Genomic DNA, 13,239 nt, shown 5'->3' on the forward strand with positions numbered 1-13,239 from the left:
ACTTAATTCTTGCTACAACTTTAGGACATACGGACAACTGTTCCCATCATTTTACAGATGGGGATACTGAGGAAGGGCTAGTAAATGGTAAAACCAGGATACTAACTCTGGAACTCTGGGTCCATGGCTTGAGCTCTTGACCACTATTCTATTGCCTCTCCTGACACACCTTGCCTATGGTATTCACGTGCACACTTCAGGGCTACAGTGAGTGGACTCAGTAAGGGCTGGAGTGGGCTAGCAGCACGTGCAAACGACGACGTGCAAAAATAGACCTTCTGGAATGGGATTAGGCAGGTTGACGCAACCTGATACTGGAAGAAATAGGATCTTGTGGCCCTAGAAAGGATGAGATCCAAGGTAAAAGGTTTAACTGAGGCAAGGAGAAGGGACAAGACACTTACTGAGTGGCAATGGAAATAGGTGTTGTTGACTCTTACGGACCCAAGTGATGTTCATGTCTTTCATTTCTGTCACTAATGTATCAATCATTTCCATTTATCAAGTTGTTCTTGGTCAAGTCTGGAGTCAGCTATTTTATGTGTCATTCTGGTACGACCTCACTGAGATTTAGTTTTCTTCTACCTGTAAAATGGAATGAGAATTGAATCAAAGAATTCATTTGTAGGGCTTGGCACTGAGCTCAGCACACCCAAAGTCCTGGATTGATGTCTGTTTGCTCTCTTGAGACATCCCTCTGCCCTCTCCCCACCCCACCTACCTGCGTATAATAGATATCCGATGCATATTTGGTGATTGCCTAAGTGATGTCTAGTCTTTTACATACATATGCAAAGTCCTGTAGGTCTCAACTAAGGAAACTGAGCAAATTAGTATATTCACAAGCCTCCCTTCATCACCTTCCGTTCTGGAACTGGTGCATCCGAAGCACGGTCCAGCTCTGTGTTGACAGACGCACAGTCCGCACAAGCTTCAGCTGCAGTGTCAGCACTAGACACCCTAGATGACAATTAGGAAGAAGAGCAAACAACTCCAGGAGAAAGGTGTCCTTAAAAGTGGTGAGCGGCAGAGTAAACAAGCAAACGGCTCTAAAGGAATCAATCATTCAATCACCGCCGATAGCCTGCACTGTCCAGGGGGATATTATCTGTTGGATGCAGCTGTGGAAAGGTGATCTCAAGTCCTGCGTCGGATTCCCAGGCCTGTCTCAGATCTTTCTCTAGTCTTAAGAAAAATCAGTTCACCTCCTTTTGGCTTTTAGTTCCATTAATAACAGCCTATTGCTGTTGAGCACTTACTATGTGCCAGGCATGGTTTGATTTTAGTGATAACCCTAGAAGGTAAGTAATATTAACTATTCTAATTTTACATATGAGGAAACTGAGTCACAGGGAGATTAAACACCTTGCCCACAGGTGGGATTCAAATCTGGACAGCTTCGTTGTCCAGTAACAACGAAGTAACAACAGTAAAACTGTTCACAAAATTAGAGAAGCAAGTTTATTACTAAATGTTGAGGAATCGTGTTTGCATTTCTTACTTTTAAAAGCTGAGCATTATTACAATTGTAGCATGTCAGATGTAGAATAACTTTCTCAAATGCTTCTAACTGAATGCATGGTCTTGATGCACTTTAGTCTGTTAGATGAAGTGACCTAATCTTTCTTTAATGCTATCTTGCAAATTATGAGTCAGGGATTCATTATGACCATACATTGCTCATCTTGAGCTGGCAAGTGCTTATATATTCTCACAAGGCTAGGAGCTAATGGAGCCAGCCCTCCAACTACCCAGGAGAACACGAAAGCTTCCAGACGAGGTACAACACCAGTGCACACCTGCATGTCATGAGTGAAGTCATTAACTGAGCAGACAAGAACAGCCTGCCATCATGTCTGCTTATTGTCAACGCTGAAGAGGTATTGACAGTGTTGAGACAGGCTGTCACTGGAGGAAACTGAGACCGAATCAACAACCAGTGGAACATCCACCCCAATGGAACCTGTTCCTCGAGGTGCTACGTCAAAACAAAACATATGGAGGGCCTGCACGCACAGGCAATTCTCCACCCTGCCTGCTCCGACACTCTGTGTACAGTAGGTAAAGTATTGCATGGCTACATGGGTGAAGAAATGACTACTGAACTGAGTTCGAACTCAGAACATAAGTGGGGCCAGGCTCTATTTTTCCAAGGTACAGTTGAATCTTACTCCTCTCCCACACACAGATCAACTCGGAGCCACTAAAAAGCGGTATCACAGCCTTGCTGGAAGGGCAACCTGTCTCTTTTTATTGAGAACTGAAGACTGCAGCGTTTTGGGGGGAGTCCAAGTCTGACACACTCACAAGAAGATTGCATTAATTATGTAAACATATTGTTATCGAATGGATCCTAAATGAAACACCAACATTCTTAGTAACATAAGTGACTTGGTATATTCTGGAATGGTAAATGAAAAATATGAATCCATAGCATCTGAGAATTCAAGTTATGTGGACGAAGTAAGAAAAAATAGGATTCATTTCAAACACTGGACAAAGTGAGATAAGAGGAAACAGAGATAGAGAAAGAGAGGAAGACAGAGAATTTGTGTGTGTGTGTGTGTGTGTGTGTGTGTGCGCGCGCGCACGTGCACATGCTCCATCTTTGCCTGAAATTTGTTCCACATTTGCTTGGAGTCCCAATTGCTTAGGGGGATCTATTATAGATGAGCCTGTTCCAGGTCTCATGGAAAATAGTTCTCTCCTCCATTGTTTGGAATTCAGACTCTGCCAGTGGTGGAGGGAAACTTAAACACAATTACACTATCAAGATGTACAGTGGGTGAGTCAAAGGCCTGGATCAGGTTGGCCTGAGATGATAGAATCAGAGGTAGGTCATAAATCTCCAGCTGTGTTAGAATGTTTGCCACGATGCAGAATGAGCCAGTGGCCCTGTTTGCGACAATATCCCTGCAGGGGTGATGGATGAGCCAGACTGACATCAGAACAGGTGGGAATATTACAAGGAATATTAACGAGAAGCTTGATGAAAGAGCCCCGGCAATTAAGTCCATGGGAGAGGCTTAATCCAAGTCATAAAAGACATTGTAGACTGTAGCTGTCTTTCCATTTGACCAATTAAAAAAGGCAGGCCATACTTGGACTGTAACCTCAAAGTATTCCTAATAAGTCCACGACATACTGTATTGTTAGGATGAAAACTTGAGATTTGCTTTTTCTAAATACTTGGGTGATTGGATGACTGTTTTACAAATTCTAGTCAATTGCTGATTGCCTTCACTTAACTATGTATTACCATCATTCATAAAGCTATTATTGATTATAATGCTTCAGAGAACAGGGATTAGTTTGTCAGTATACTCTGTTTGATGTCTAGGGAAGGGTTAGTCAAAGTATGAAGTTAAATGGCACCCGAGGCCATGGTGGATATTATCTTGTAACTCTATCCTGGTTCACCCCTCCCTTCTTCTCCTCACCTTGGCTTCTTCCCCTCTTGTTTTTCCCTCCTCTGCTCCCTTTCCCTCTCTCCTTCCCTCTCTCCCTCTTTTCTATTTTCCGCCTGTTCCCACTTTCCTCAACTTTATTCAGTCTTCTACTCTGTCCCCTTCACTGCTGACCCTTCCTAACATCTGACTGCCCGTCGGGCTCCTGTGGTCATCACTTTGTGTATTTGGTATCATTCAGACCTGAAGTTATGACTGAGCTCTTAATGGTTCTGAATCTCCTCATGGAGAGATTCACCAGAAACTTATACTTCCTGCAGTGCTGGTCACCTGAGATGGGGCTAAGGAAGAATGGGAGCAGCCAACTTAAACTATAGCCACCCACAGGGAAATGGTAGAAAAAATATTGGAAGAGTGAACTGCTGAGGTGCTAAAATTAAAAATGTTTAATAGGCACGTGGAGGATATGTCCTAGGGTTGATGATTTTTATCTTGAAATGAGGAATCCATTTCCACCTCCAATTCAGTCCGAAAGCCATTTTCCTTGCCAAAAATAAAAACAACGTAAGCCACCCATCTTATGTCTTCTGTAGCTATCAGAACACATTGCACAGGAGCAGAACACAGCCACAACCAACGATGCCAATGAGAGAGAGCTCCAGTTAGAGAAAGAGAGATATAACAGAATTGAGGCATCACACACATAGAAGTATTAATAACTGAGGTCAGGCTTTTAGAATGTGTTTCAGAAGAAGCCAATTCTTTTCATGCTATCGATGAAAAAATTGTACTTGTGTCAACATTGACAATTGAATGAACAGAGAATGCAGTGTAAGGTGATATGATGCAATAAGGAATCTGGTAGGTGAAAATGGCATCCCAGCATAGACAAGTGCATAACAAAAAGAAAGGAACGCATAGGAGAAACTGGATGAGGCAAAAGAAGAGAAATCCAGGTCCTGATCAGAACAATGGTGATTCTTGGTAGTTGCTGATAATTCCTTAATGATGTGAAATTAGAAATTCATATTCAAACCCCAATCTGGGTCACTTGTAGTTTTATGTTTATAATTATGCTGAAGATTAGTTCTAGAGCAGATTTTCTCAAACTTGGCCACATTTGGAAAACGCACAAGCAGCTTCTGATGCCCAGGTCCCACTTCAGAATAGTGAAATCAGAATATCCGGGAGTGAGTGTTACCTATCCTTCAATTAAAAAAAAAAATGTTTCTAGGTAGTTCAGTCAAGGTTGGGAACCACCACTCCAGAGTAAGGAGTATTTTCTTTTTAATGTTGATTTATTTATTTTTGAGAGAGAGACAGAGACAGAGCATGAATGGGGGAGGGGCAGAGAGAGATGGAAACATAGAATCTGAAGCCGGCTCCAGGCTCCAAGCTGTCAGCCCAGAGCCCGACGCGGGGCTCGAACCCAACAAACAGTGAGATCATGACCTGAGCCGAAGTCGGACGCTTAACTGAGCCACTCAGGTGCCCCCAGAGTAAGGAATATTTTGATTTTATTTCATAGTGTGGGTTCAGAACGGTTCATTAAAACTTTTGTTGTTTTCATAAAGTACTGAGTTGATCAACCCTTTGCAAAGTGGGTTTCATGGGGCACTAGTCCTTTGACATATTGTAGAAAAAGAAAGAGTTCTTTGGTCAAGAAGTCTGGGAAGGCTCTAACTTTGATGACTCACCATGCTTATTAGCATATTAAAGACTTTGGGAACTCCTGCCATATAGAATTTTATATAATTGAGTACTTCCCAACCTCTCCTCAACCTCCCAGGATGGGCAAAACAGTAAGCCCTACAGCTTGAGGTTGATTGGTTTGAATGGTGATTCAGCTGGGCCTCCAGAGTTTGTCTTCCAGCTCTGCAACTTACTAGTTCTGTGCCTTTAGGCAACTGACTAGTTCTCAGTGAGAGCACTGAATGAACATTCACCAACATTAAATATTGGAAAGCACTGTACAATTTTACCACCTTTCCAATTTCCTGTTACACATGATTCCTTCAGTATCTCACTGACTGTTCAATCTCAGCAAGATTAAACAGTACATATTTGTTTCTCATTGAAACAAATACCACTGCTTGGTTTTCATATTGGTTTTTTCTTCTAGGATTCTCAGTCTTATGGTCACTATGGTCTCCAAACCTGCATGACATCTGTAAATTCTTCTCATTACTTATGGTTCACATTTCATCTGATTACTGCCTTCTTGATGTTGTTCATTATAGTCGTTGCATCCTTTACTTTTGATTCCTGGTGCTCCCCTCATAAGATCAGGAGTTTCTTTAAACTTGGACTATTGGAATGGCCTCTTTTAGGTTTTCTTTTCTCCAAGACATCCAGCTCAGTTGTAGCAGATTAATCTAATAAAATATCCATTTGAAGATATTCTTTGTCTATAGTTCTAGTCTTAAAGGAAAACCTTTATCCTTATGCTGAGAAAATGGCCGCCATAGCTCCAGCTATCATGTTTGAGTTTCCACATATAAAGAAGGAAGGAGAGAAAAAGGGCAAAAGGAGCCCGCCATCTGAGTCAATTCCCTTTAAAGAACTTTCTGAGAAGACCCAAGTACCAGTTGTCCTAGGCCCAGGCTTTATAAGGCTCACTCTGGCCCTTCTCCAGATGTGCCCTCTGCATTAAGAGTTCTTTATCCACTAGGCCAAAGGAAATGCCCACCAGAAGTGTACCCATTCCTTCTAGACAGTGCTGTGAGTGCTCTGGAATTCTAGGCAAAAGGGGTCTGAACCCACTTCTAGGTCTGTATGCACACAGAACGTGCCACTGGGGTGCATAACCACAGGCCTGGGAGTTGGCAGAGGGGAGACTTTATATGGGAAATGGGTGAGCAAAGCAATAGATGGAACTTGGATGTGAAGACTGGGTCTACATGCATGGGCTTAAGTCCCCTTGCTATGTGGGCTGGAGCTGAGGGTGGCAAAGGAAAGTTAGCAGGCCATCTGGACTGACTCTCTCCATGGCTTGGAACTTGAAAGAAGCACGTATTCCAGGTCTTCCAGATATAAAGAAGGTACATTGGTCAAGACACCAGTATGAAAGCTATTTTACTTAGCAGTTTTGTAACTCGATTTATATTTAAATATTTAGACATCTACTATATGGACCATTTGTGTTTTGTGCGCATCTCAAATGTTAGGAGCAGGCTTGTATATACATATTTCCATTTGCCATTCCTTGACCACCATATTTGCAAGGGAGATTGGGAGACATTGTTCTCTCTCTATGCTGGAAGATGAATAGAATGGATGGATATTGGATTTGGGGTAGACAGCCAGCAGTCTATGCCATGTGTGTTTGTAAGGGATGTTGGAAGGAAAGATGCATTTGCTTCTTCCCAGAAGCATTAACAATTGTATCCTTATCGCAATAAATTGCAAATATGAAAACTGAGAGTTCATCCATGAAAATGTGGAGCTAATTTTTAGCATACACAGTTTGGCAGCAGGCCTCACATTAACAACAAGGTGAAGGTAAAGGTAAAGGTAAATAAGTATACAGGATACCTACAGCAGGTGCTGGGTGAGTGGAAATGCAAAGCTGAAGTACCCGTGAGAATCCGCAGTGCTGTGCTCCTGGAAGGGCAGCCTGGGACAACCCCCGGGGTGAGCGCTGTGCTGTTCTGTCAGCAGCAGCCAGGGGGTCAGGAAAGGAATGCAGGATGATAAAAGGAAACTGAGGATTAAGGAGGAAGCCCAATCTAAAAAGAAGCCTAGATAATTTAATTGAGTAGGTACTTCCATGTTGAGCTGGTAGAAATTACTCATGTCCAAAGTATTTTAAATAAAGCCTATAATAGATCCAAAAGGGAATATTTAATGTGGTTTTGGATACTTAGCATGTAATAAATTTCTTCCTGTCTGTTGATCCCTTGGGTAATGAATGTTAACAAAAACAACCCCAAAAGATATATAATCTGCAAACATTAGTGATTAATGTTTGTGATCTGTGAACACAATGTTAGGATTGACTGAAAAGAACACATTTCTTTACAAGTGAAATGCTGCCAGGGCTTGCGATCTTTAATAGAAACATTCTAAGTAAGAAAGACAATCTCTCTTTGTACTTCTTTGGTGAGGAAAACAGAAATGCAAAGTGTCAATAAAGGCACGGGTATTGGAAAAGCGGAAAAGCTGAGTGTCTAGAGTAAAGATGTGTTTCTTGCATGAATAACTTCCGAACAATCTGCTGAAGGAGTGATTTTGTATCAAGCTGAAACCCCAAACCAGCATCATTTTAATTTGCCAAGCACCTGTGAAGGAATACAGCTGCAAGGCCATGGGAGAACAATAGGAACTGTGACAGTTCATTAATATAAACCAGCAACTAGATTTATTTGGAAAAGTCATTGATATAGAATTACCCTGGAGGATGCAATGACATTCTTGAAGCAGGCCAGCAAGCAGCTAACTAAGATTATAGATGTGTGCACATCATTTGAAACCGAACAGTAATTTGGTAACTATTACGATTTATTGTGTATGTCAAACAGAATAACAAATGTGTAAAGAGCCATGATTGCTTTAGGAAAGTTAGGTTTGTGTTGTATTCAGTTGTTTGGCTTTTTGCATGCCAGGTTATTTTGTTCTGGGAAATCAAGATAATGGTGTTGCCTCTAAAATGATTACTTGCGTGTATATATGCGTAGAAGGAAAATATGAAAGTACGCATTCTTGTCTAACAATTCTGAGCCTTAATATAATGCTGATAAGAAACTAAAGAAGTTGTTTATTGCAATCAAGTGTTGGTGGTGACTACAAATATTTTATGTATGATAACTCATAAGCAATCTGGCTTGCATAAAACGAAAGGTATCAACAGATCTGGAAGCAGAGAAATAGATCTGCTCCCCATTCACTTTTATTGCAAACAGTAAAATGTAACTCTAGAAAATGGGAGGAAAGCAAGATTCTTTCATATCCTTAAAGCATCTGGGAAAATCTCGGTGTGTGGCACAAATGCAACAAGCCTGTCCACTGAACTTGTTCCCAGCCATGAGACAGGCAACATTAGCCGAGAGTGTAGGAGCAAATGGAGAGAATGCCCCCATACCTCTAACATTTCCTCTTTATATGCGAAGGAAAAGCAACAGTCCTCCAGCTAATTTCCTTAGAGTGTTTTCCTAATCCTTCCACCACCAGTAGTTAGCATCCCCAGTACCGTTAGAATTGTTGAAACCTGGCTGACTTGAACTGCTGGTTGTCAAGAATTCGTTTCTGGCGACCACTGTGGACTTGCTGAGTGGGTAGTAGAGAGTAAGGACACTGTAAGAGCAGTGCCAACCACTGGGGCCTGGATTTTTACAAGCCCCCTGTAAAGGTTGTCATGGTACATTGGTGTTGGCAAGGGACACAGAAGACGTAGCGGCTGTGTGTGAATAATCTGCCACTGGGAGGGAAGGAGTTTATAGACCAAGAGCATCTAACTGGTTCCTTCAAATATTATCTTCATTCTTAAGATACTAAAGCTCTTTTTCTTTTTTTAACCTGAAAAAAATAAAAATGATCTCATATCCAGGAAAGATCTGATTTGAAACAGAAAAATCTGGGATTTGGGAGAGGCAATCCATTAAGAGACGATTTAAATGGATGATTCTAAAGGATGGCTCATGCATTAAATTATTTGTGCTGCATGGTTCTTAATTTTAGCATTATTTCATTCCTCTTTCAAATCCTTGGCTTCTAAAAGACTTTTCGAGTATTTGGAGTTGCAAAGAACATTACGTGATGGGAGAACATCCAAGGCTGTTTCTCATTTTGTGAAATTCTCTAATGGCGCTACTTAGAAACAACTTTCCAAACAAATGCCAAATTTTTGTTTTGTTGTTTGTTTGGTTTTCCCATCGTGATTGAAAAGCATTCTGAAAATACAAAGCAATTATAAAATTCTCCAGGTTCCCCTGTAACAATAGCGCTAACACATTCAAAACAAAGCCAAGTTACATAATAAGTGAAAGATGTAGGATTTCCCATAAAGCTATAGCCACCGCATTGACCTGAGTCGTTCAGAACAACTAAACAAGGCGTGGATGTGAATTGTAGCAACCGTCCTCGTTTCTGCCAGTTCAGCCCTACACCTTTCACGTGGGGCAAACTCCATGTCTGGTTCATGTGTGACAATGCAAGTCCCAGACAACAAATTTCTGCTTACAGTTGTTGACAGGTGTTCGAGAAAAGAAAACAGAGGTTGGAACCTAGAAGCATAGAGACCAAATTTGATGTATGGACATATTCTATTTGGGTACTGCCTACAAAATGGTAGGCAACATTTAAAATTGGCACTTAATGCATTCAAAGTTGGATTGACAACGTTTCTTGAAAAATGAGAAGATATAATACCTGATCTATTAGAAGATATAATAATGATCCATTATTGCAACTATTGGGGGGTGGGGAGGAACAGTGGCTCTCTGTTCATCTTTCCAGGTGACTCTCCATGTCTGCTGATTCCAGCTATTCATACATGCTACTGGGACAGATATCATCAATCTGGTTTATTCTAAGCTTTGTGTCTCCAAAGATGGCCCAGTGCCCTAAGCCAGACCAGCTACACATTTGCAGGGCCTGGTGCAAAATGCAAAGATGGCACCTATTGTTCAAAACTTATTAAGAATTTCAAGATGATGACAACAGAGAATTAAACCACATGTGGGGCCCTTCTAATTGTGGGGCCCTCTATGACTGCATGAAGCCAGCCCAGAGCATCAGATTGCTTTGGATCCAGGAGCTAAAGAACTGTGTTGAGTGCTTTTCCTGAAAGATAAGAAGTTCTGAAAGATTTCTGGAAGAACTTATTATCCTAGAAGGAATTGTAGCAGGCAAATCAATTCTTAGCACATTCAAGTAAAAGGGCAGAGATATCTTAAAGCCTTTGTTTATTTGTTTGTAGAAGATTTTAAAAGTTAAGTTTTATTAAAAATAAATATTTTTAAACGATAAGAATAGTACCTGTGCACAGTAAAAAATTCAGTAGTATAAAACATAAAACATGAAAAACAAATCTTTCATTCCTTCTCAGAGCTTTAAACTCACATCCGAGTTGCTTCTTATATATCCTATCACAGATGAGTTTTTACATATCCTTCTAGAAGAATTCTACATTTACTCATCTGACATAAATGAAAGAACATACTATATATATTTTCTATTTTTTAAATATTTTTTAAAATATTTATTTTATTTTTGAGAGAGAGAGAGACAGAGACAGAGACAGAGACAGAGACAGAGACAGAATCCGAAGCAGGCCCTAGGCTCTAGGCTCCGAACTGTCAGCACAGAGCCTGACGCGGGGCTCGAATTCACCAACCGTGAGATGATGACCTGAGCCGAAGTCAGATGCTTAACTGACTGAGTCACCCAGGCACCCCTGGTTTTATTTCTTGCTAAACACTTGGAAATAAGAACATAGTAAATCATAATACTATTTCAATATAATATGCACATTGTGTGGGTTGTATGAAAAGTTAGAACAGTGCTTTCTTCAATATCAATTCTATGAATTAAGAAATAGCTTTTGTAGAGTTTTGAGAAATCTACAGTCTGATTTATTCAGTAGTGCCCTGTTAATAACAACTAACCTAGTAAGAATTGTTCTATTATTTTGAGGTATGCAGTGTTTTTGATTATTTGGATATCTATTTTACACTGTGTTGAAAACTTGTGACATTTAAAGAAAGGATAATACTCATTAACCTATGTCACCTCCTACCTCCTTGACCTCAGATTATTTTTTATTTCATGGCCAATCAAAATTATTTTAGCCACAGAACACTTAACCATTTTTCCCACAGTATGTTCCCTCAAACAAGCATCTGGCATTAGCCTTAAATTACATGAAATAATGTGTGACTTTGCCTTCCATAACTTACAGAAATTTTATAGAAAGAGCCCCTTTCTTGCTGCTAAGAGATTTGGTTTAACATGACATTCGTTTTTTTTAAGTTAAAAAAATTTTTTTTTAATGTTTATTTATTTTTGAGAGTCAGAGTGTGAGCAGAGGAGGGGCAGAGAGAGAAGGGGACACAGAATCTGAAGCAGACTCCAGGCTCTGAGCTGTCTGTCAGCACAGAGCCCAACATGGGGCTCGAACTCATGGATTGCAAGATCGTGACTTGAGCCAAAGGTGGACGCTTAACCAACTGAGCCACCCAGGTGCCCCAAGAACACACTATACTTAACACCTGAACTTAAAAAAAGTTTTTAAAGTAACTTAGAGAACATTCTGTTATCACTACATGAAACTTATCTTAATCTTTTAAATAACTGCACGCTATTCCATTTCATGGATACCTAAATATGCTTAATTAAGTCTGAAAAGATGAACATTTGTTTCCCTTATTTTTGTTTATTCCTTTATTTTGCTGTTATACATAACCACTGTGAAAACACACGTGTTCTCTGCCTAAGATGCTGTTGGCTGAGATGTTTGCACAGTCCTTTTGTCCCCTAATTTGGATTCTTGTTCAAATGTCACCTCGGAGCAAACCATCCCACTGTCATTCTTTTTCCTCTTGATTTCACACCACTTTTCACGATCTGAAATGGAAATGAAATATTTGCTTATTTGCTCAGATAAGTTGCATGAGGGCAAGGTTTTGTCTGCTTTATTCACTATTGTACCCCGACTAGGGATGTCCATGCTTTGTCACACGTGGGGACTCAGGAAATATTTGCTTAATAAATGAGTAAAAGCTTTACATACACGTTTTCCCCTTTGGATGGAGTTAGATGTGTTGGTAATGCAAAGCTGAAGGCCCTGTGCGTGTCATTTTTTTCCTAGGAAGTGGGAAATTGCTTCACCAGCAGTTGCAACCAGTTTCTACTAACATTCCTGTTTCTTCTCACTGCATTCAACATCATTTTTAGAAATACTTCTCTGTCTTCAGCAAGTTTTTTTCCCCCCACATTTCGTTAAGTATGGCCTGTATTTATGGGCAGTGTTAGTATTCTGTTGTATGAAGTTTGGGTGGAGGGGAATAAAAAGAGACAGAAAAGTCTGGTAAAATTATAGGCTTCCTTTGTATAGAATTTTACATGAACTAGTGCACCGATCTGCATATTTAATGTTGTCCCACTTGCGCGATGGCCGTCCTAGCTGCCTGGTGACTTCATCAGCTCTCCTCTACCTGACAGCATCCTTTACATTCTTTTTTCAAGGACCTGTCCAGAGGTCAGTTTTTTCCTAAGAAGACTTTCTCTATCCCCCATTCTCCCATCTCAGCCAGTAAGAAATCACCACTCTGTGTCAGGTCGGTGACCCTATCTGTTCGGCCTCAACCAGCCTTACCGTCTAGCCAGTCGGAGGCAAGCCTGACCTTTGCACAGGACTATCTGGTCCTCCTGTGATGGAAAAAAATCTCATATCTGGAAGCCCTCCCCATTCTAATGTGTGTTCAAATGATGACATAATACTGCATTTTGACACCACGGAGCGCTTTCTGCCTTCAGAGAGTCCAGCTGACAAGCCCCTAGCTCTCACTCTACTCTTCCTAGAGTGCCCCCGCCTGACCTGGCCCCCGAGGCCTCTGCGTGCTCTGAGATAAGCAGAACAAATACAGTAGCAGGCCAGCCCCAACGTCACTGCCCTCCAACGCTCCCAGGCCTGAGGACTCATTTTAAGCCCACCTGGGGCTTTTGCCAGTACTTTATCTGTGTCACCCATATCTCCTCAAAGTATGAGCAAACAAAACCACAGTGCTTTATCAGGGCTTGTAATTCCTTACATCTCTCTTATCACCTGAGATTACCCAATCCTACCAGAGCTTCAGGGATCTGTGCGCAGGATAACAGGACCTTCTGGTAGCAA

The sequence above is a fragment of the Prionailurus bengalensis genome, chromosome D3, assembly GCF_016509475.1.
Source record: "Prionailurus bengalensis isolate Pbe53 chromosome D3, Fcat_Pben_1.1_paternal_pri, whole genome shotgun sequence".
Lineage (NCBI taxonomy): Eukaryota > Metazoa > Chordata > Mammalia > Carnivora > Felidae > Prionailurus > Prionailurus bengalensis.